At 39.3% G+C, this 7,465-nt stretch overlaps 1 long non-coding RNA gene across 1 annotated transcript; it reads right to left on the minus strand.

Moving 5' to 3' along the window:
• Window positions 1–5,732: 5,732 nt before the first annotated feature.
• Window positions 5,733–7,007, minus strand: LOC126744365 (uncharacterized). Its single transcript, XR_007663132.1, has 2 exons — window positions 6,633–7,007; window positions 5,733–5,829 (listed from the first exon to the last, which is right to left on the minus strand). It is a non-coding gene; the product is annotated as an uncharacterized LOC126744365 (long non-coding RNA).
• Between the last annotated feature and the right edge of the window lie 458 nt (window positions 7,008–7,465).

Genomic DNA, 7,465 nt, shown 5'->3' on the forward strand with positions numbered 1-7,465 from the left:
ATACGTAGTGTATTTGCTGTTGGACTTTGATTCCTTTTTTTTTAAATTTTTTTTTCTTAGGAAAGGGTGGGGGTGTCCTTTGGATACTTAATCATATTTTCCTTTTAATTTTTTTTTTTAGATTATTTATTTAATTAACGTTATTAAATTATATATAATATATCTATAAATATATATATATTTTTTGTCCCTCTATTTTGACATTTGAAATGGATGTTAATTATCTAGGTGGTGAGGAACTAAAATATGAGTTACACATTCGAGGTCTCCCATTAACCGGTTCTTTCGCTCAAAAACGGACCAGTCTTCGTGAGTCCTTGCGGTTGGAACGGGAGAAACACATTGATCCTCCTAGTTCCACTGCCTTCGACACAGATAGTGAGCTTTGCCTTTGTCGCAGTAAATTAATATCTATTGAACGGGATATTAAGACTCTCGGAAAGGATTATTGTGATGGAGAATCCAAACGGATTAATACCCTCTTGTTGCATTTGTACCAACGTATCAATCGAGTCCATGCTGTGTCAGAAGTAGAGTCGGTTTTAAAAAATGAAATTGTAAGTTCATGCACTAAACTTTTTGGTGATCTTAATCTTGCTTCTCAAGGTATCATGCCTTCTTGCTCTTATGCCAACAAACCACCAGCTATTACCGTAACAGGAGCCACTCCATCTCACGAATCCCATGAATCCTTAAATACAGGAGACAACTTAGTAGTTTCAAATGACTTAATTGTTTTGAGTGATGAGGAATCTACACCTGTTGAAGAACTTGAAGCGGAACGTGTTAATTCCAATGTTGCTGCCGCATCGACTTCACAATGCGAGGTTGCAGAGCAGTCGAACAATTTGAATAATTTCCAGTCTGGTACTTCTACGTCCTTTGCACATTCAGCTATTAATAGGGAGTTGCCTCAGATTGAATCTCATAGCGATGCAGTACCCTATGGGACTACTTCCAATCCGTCTTTGACACAACAGTCTAGACTTCCACTCCAGGATTTATTGGAGCTTGCTCAAAGCAGTTGTCCTTATTTTAATCCTCAGCAGAGAACGTCAAGTACATCTGAGTCAAGACCTTCCTATGGTCGTTTCATGCAGCGCAACGGATCCAGAGTCTTTCAGTCTTCCGGAAATGAACTTAATGCAAAGTCCTCAATATCTTCGAATCCTATATCACAACCTCCTGTAAGTCAAATTAACTGTTATCCAGTGAGTTCAGCAAATGAGTCTCAATCAATGAGTCGTCAATCACAGGTTCGTTTTGGACCCCCCGTGGTTCATGCATCTCCTCCAGCAAACTCCACTGCTCATGGAGACAACTTGTCCCAGTCCATACCAATCAACGACTTAGTTCGTCATTTGGAAGAAGTAAATTTTTCTCCGACGGACACATCGAATCGAACTTACGGGCGTGAGCCGAGACAACTATCGCATCCCTCATACCATACACATGATGTGTTTCGATGGAATATTAAGTTTAATGGACAGACTAGTGTTAACGACTTTCTAGAGAGAGTTGAGGAAATACGTTTATCTCGAGGTGTACTTAAGGAGCAGTTACTCCGGTCTGCACCAGAGTTGTTTACTGGCGATGCCCTTCTTTGGTATCGTACCAATAAATTTGCCAGTTGGGATGATTTAGTAACTAAATTGAAAGATTCCTTTCGGCCTTATGACTATGAATATGGTTTGTGGGATGAAATACGTAGACGCACCCAAGGATCACAAGAACGCGTCCTTACGTTTATTGTTGCAATGGAGAGTCTATTTCGAAAACTTTCAGAAAGTCCCTCCGAATTAGTCAAACTTAACCTTATTCGTCGAAATTTACTTCCTTATATTCAAAGTAGGCTTGCTACCCATGAAATCCATGATCTTCACGAGTTGACTAGGTTAAGTCGAGCAATTGAAGAGACCGAAGCCAGAGTGCAGAGATTTGTCCCACCCCCCACAAACATTAGACAGCTATTAGAACCTGAACTTGCCTACAGAAAACCCAGTCATCACGTAGCGTCAATTGAGTCTTATTCAGAGCCTAGTGATGTTAAGCCGATTATTCCTAATAATCATTCGGCTTATTCAACTTCTATAGATGCAGTTTCTTCTGTTGTAACCTGCTGGAATTGCGGTGACAGCGGACATCGTTTTCGTAAATGTTCTAAGCCCAAAACGTTCTTTTGTTTCCGATGCGGAAAGAGAGACGTTAGTGCAAAGACTTGTCCAACATGCTCAAAAAACGAGACATCGGCAAGAGCATAGGCCGTCCCTCTTGCCTATCTTTTGAATCACAATCGGCTATTAGTCTATCCAAACATGTTCGTACTTCTGCCGTCCTTGATTTCGTCTTGGCACATGCCAAAGGTGATGAGCGTCCTTATCTGCACATAGACATTTTTGGAAAATCACTATTAGGTTTACTTGATAGTGGAGCATCTCGAACTATTATTGGTTCTGCCGGATGGTCTGTTTTGTCTACTTATTGCACCCTTAAACAATCTGGGGCCACTGAGTGCACTGTAGCCAATGGACAACAATGTTCAATAAAAGGAATTGTGACCTTACCTATGAGGCTTCGCACTCGCGTAGTCCTTATGGATGTTTTGGTTGTTCCCTCCCTACCCCATTCCTTGATCTTAGGTATTGATTTTTGGACTCGTATGGGGATCATACCTGACCTTAACACTGGGGAATGGCATTTCAAAGATGTTGCTCCATACTACTGTCACGAAACTGCCGCAATTCAATCCGTTGATACTCTGACTCCAACACAAAAAGGAACTCTCGATCGACTTATCGAGGATGTCTTTTCCAACATGAGTTCAACATTGGGTTGTACTAATTTGGTCAAGCTAGAAATCAGGACAAATTCAGCACCTATCAAACAGCGCTATTATCCTCTTTCCCGTGCCCTTCAAAAGGATGTCAATACTGAATTGGAACAAATGATTGCCAATGGTATTGTGGAACCATCTATTTCACCCTGGTCATCTCCAATAGTAATGGTTAAGAAAAAAACTGGCGAATGGCGTTTTTGTGTCGATTATCGCGCTTTAAATCGTGTAACCATCAAAGACAGTTATCCCATACCTTTTGTTTCAGCCACTTTAGATAAATTAAGAGATGCCAAGTTCCTTAGTACGTTGGATATTAAGTCCGCGTATTGGCAAATACCTATTGCACCAGAATCTCGCCTCTTACTGCATTTACAGTCCCTACTAGAGGACTTTTCCAATTTACCCGTATGCCCTTTGGGTTGACTAATTGCCCCTGCAGTGTGGCAAAGACTGATCGATTCTGTTATTGTGTTGACTTGGAGCCATACGTCTTCGTCTATCTTGACGACGTAATCATTTCCACCCCGTCGTTCGAGGAACATATTCGTGTTTTGCGTGAGGTCATACAGAGGATCGTTAAGGCAGGTCTAACTCTTAACAGAGAGAAGTGTACCTTTTGTAAACCCGAGTTAAAATATTTGGGGTACATTGTTAATTCTTCCGGTCTACTAGTGGACCCCCGATAAGATTGAAGCTATTCTGCGTATACCAACCCCCAAGACTGTTACTGATATTAGAAGAATTGTTGGACTCGCATCTTGGTATCGGAGGTTTGTCCCTAATTTTTTCCACGATAGTATCTCCCTTGACCTCATTGACCATGAAGAACGTAAAGTTTGTATGGGAGTCCTGAATGTGAAAATGGCTTTTAATACTATTAAAGAGAAACTGGTCAGCGCACCGGTTTTATCATGTCCAGATTTTGATCTTCCTTTTATTATCCAATGTGACGCTTCCGATTTTGGACTTGGAGCTGTCCTTTATCAGGTTCAAGGTGACGAAGAGCACGCGATTTGTTTCCTAAGTAGGTCTCTTACCAAAAACGAGCGTCGGTATAGCACAACAGAAAAGGAATGTTTGGCTGTCATTTTCGCCATCGAAAAACTCAGACCATATGTGGAAGGTAGCCATTTTACAGTGGTGAACTGACCACTATAGTCTGAAGTGGCTTAATTCAATCAAGATCCTGTTGGTCGCATTGCTCGATGGGCTGTAAGGCTACACAGTACGATTTTGACATAGTTCATCGTAAGGGTAAAGACAACATCGTCCCCATGCATTATCTCGTTCGGTACCAGTGGTAGATGAGGTAGCACCTCTGAATGACATGTCAACGAACGATTCTTCTTTCCTGATCGACAAGTGGTATTCCCGCATGCTAAACGCGTTAAAGAGCAACCATCTAAGTACCCACAATGGTGGATTTCTAATAATAAGCTCTATAAGCGCACTAAGTCAAAATACCCCGCTTTAGATAATCATGACGATGCTTGGTTGCAGATTGTACCATGAAATCAACGATCTGATGTCATAAAGGCACATCACGATCCTCCCACCTGTGGTCATCTTGGAGTGTTTAAGACTCTTTCCCGTATTTCACAGAAATATTACTGGCCAAATATGAAGTGTGACGTAGCTAGGTATATTGCCCGATGTCACACTTGCTTAAGGGACTAAACCTCTTCAAAAAGTCTCTTCTGGCCATCTTCTTAGTCCACAACCAACCCTGACTAGACCTTGGCAAATCCTCAGTGTAGACCTTGTGGGTCCCCTTGCCCTCGTTCTCGTTCTGGATATTCCTTCGTATTGTCAGTATATGATTTGTTCAGTAAGTATCCTCTCTTCTTTCCTTTACGAGTGGCTACCGCCAGCAGTATATTAAAATGGCTCGAGGACCATGTACTTTTGGTTTACGGAATCCCTGATAGAATCATTGCCGACAATGGACCTCAGTTTCGTAGTGGGGGCTTTCCAAAATAAAATGCAAGAGTATGGTATCCAAATACGTTATACTGCTAATTACCACCCACAGGCTAACCCTGTAGAGCGTGTCCACCGTGTTCTAAAAACCATAATCTCAAGCTATGTTGATGAGGATCATAGGACGTGGGATCTAATTTTGGCTAGGCAGGTTGTGCAATCCGATCAGCAAGACACGAAGTTACGGGTCTAACCCCAAACTTTGTAATTTTTGGTAGAGGAACTTCGATTTCTGTGTCCCACCCCGACTTTAATTTCTCCATCTACCCCTAATGATTCCGATCCAACTTTGCGATCGAAAACATTGGAAAAGGTATTTGTCGATGTTCAGAAAAGACTGAAGAGGGCTTGCGAGCAACGTAGTAGGCGTTATAACTTACGGCATCGCGATGAGCGTTTTCATACACATCTCGTGAGAGCTGAAATTATGTTATCTCTAATGCTGCCAAAAACTTTACTTCAAAGTTCGCGCCTAAATATCTTGGGCCCTACAAGATCAGCAAAATTCTCTCTCCATGGTCCTACGAAGTTTCGGACTTGACAGGCCGCTGTCGTGGAGTTTGGCATGCTAAAGATTTAAAGGCACATCCACCTGATAATAACGTTCAAGATCAAATCTAATGTTAGTATCTAAGTTATAAGTCAGCGTAAATTAATTATTATAATAGATTCGTTTCTTTGTAGTTATTTTGAGGGTTCTTATAATGTTGTATTATATTAAGTATTTTCAAGTTAGGATTTCTTTTATTAGTTATTTAGTTAGATTAATTTTTCTTTATTAGGGATTGAATTTCCATTGCAAGTTTCAGGTAAACTTCCTTTTCAGGAAGGAGGGGTGTGTTACAGGTTTAATCTCCAACAGATATATTAATTGATTTATTAATTTTTTTTACCAAGATAAAGTAAATCGCAACCATAGTTTCATAAAATAATTTATTTAAAAATCATACATAAATATACATACTACACAGATATGATATACCGTTAAGATGGTCCCTCCTAACATACCCGATCTGAAACGCAAGGAAAACCATTATTGGATGAGGAAAGTAAATAATAATATGGGATATTGTTTCATTGTTTTGTTGATTGAATAGAATTAAGAACTGCCATTGATTTTGCATTGATTTTACCTTGCAGGTCAATTTGGCCTATTTTAGATTTTAATGAATACTGAGCACTTATTAACTAATTGTTTATTTTGTTCAAATCATAAGGATCAATACTGATAAGAATGTTAATGTCAATCTGGTCTGTCAGTTTTTTTTTGTAAATTATTGTTGCTAAACCATGGCCTCAAGTTATAGATTGCTCCATAGTTGCAAATTACTTAAACCAATGTTGGTACCAGATAGTACCCAGTAGTTAAACCCAGCATGTCAACACCTAGGTACTTGACAGATAAATGCATTCCTTAAAATTTGGAGGGAACTGACAATCCTATTTTTAATAGATTCATTCTTTATCTGGTTCTAGAGTATGACAGATAGTTTCGCTTAATGCGGATGTGAAAAGGTAGACCCTATCTTAGCCTAATTTTTTTTGTAGTTACTAGTATGTGCTAGGATAGCTTAATTGCTGATTTTCTAAGTAGGCCTAAGAGTTTATAGGGCTCCTTGTTTTTGTTTTGTTAAATAAACCCCAGAAAAGGCCACATTCCATCTTCGGTAAGTTAGCACATGTTACATGCCTAAGTCATTTTCCTATTTTTTTCATCTAATTAATTTCTTATTTGCATGCTTTTCGGTTTAACTCAAAAGAACATCAATGCATCCAACTTTTCAGAGAGCAATTTTATAAAATTTAACTTACTTACCCACACAAAAATGCCATAAAATTGACAGCCATGTCGAACCTCATGTGTGGTCCCCATTTTTAGGCCTTCCTGTACCTTCTGCTTATCCTCTGCTTCTGCTTTTGCTGCATTTTTATTGTTACTGCTTCCACCTCACTTGCTACTCCACGTGTTACGACATCAAGTCGCTTGGATCATCACCTCCGGAACCTGCATTCCTTCCAATCGGCTACACCTAATACCGATTGCCCTCCACTACCTGCTAGACATTCTGGAAGCATCCTAACTGGTCGATCTGCTGCTGCCTCTTTTGACCCAAACGTATAGCTGCCAACAAAGGAGCCCCATTCAGATCAGTGGGCCCTGCTACCAGTCGGAGAGACTCAGAATTTCAGGTAGCCCCTTTTTCTTTTTGGCTTGGTTTCTCCAAGTATTGATTTATCGGTTCGTCGCAATTTATAGATTATTTTTTTTTTGAATTAATATGTAGAAATGATCACAGATTTTAAATTTAATTTAGCAAAATTGTTTATATAACCACCATCACTGATTTGATTTGAAATTGGGAACTGAGTATATACGTATATGCGAGGTATTATCAGATGTACAATTGAATAAGTATTAAGTGCTAAATTTTACTTTATTTTCTTTCTCATAATTTTAAATTTCATAATTATAACTTAAGTATTAGAGCATTACTGTCTTTGTATTTATTTTTTTTGAATTGAGGTTATAGATTAAATTAGTTGTCAATTATGACATTGATTTATCTTTCAATACTAAAGCTGGGTTTAACGATATAAAGCTGCGTTTTCCTTGCGTGCCCTAATAAAGGCTAATAATCATAACCCTGG

Source organism: Anthonomus grandis, chromosome 14, assembly GCF_022605725.1.
Source record: "Anthonomus grandis grandis chromosome 14, icAntGran1.3, whole genome shotgun sequence".
Lineage (NCBI taxonomy): Eukaryota > Metazoa > Arthropoda > Insecta > Coleoptera > Curculionidae > Anthonomus > Anthonomus grandis.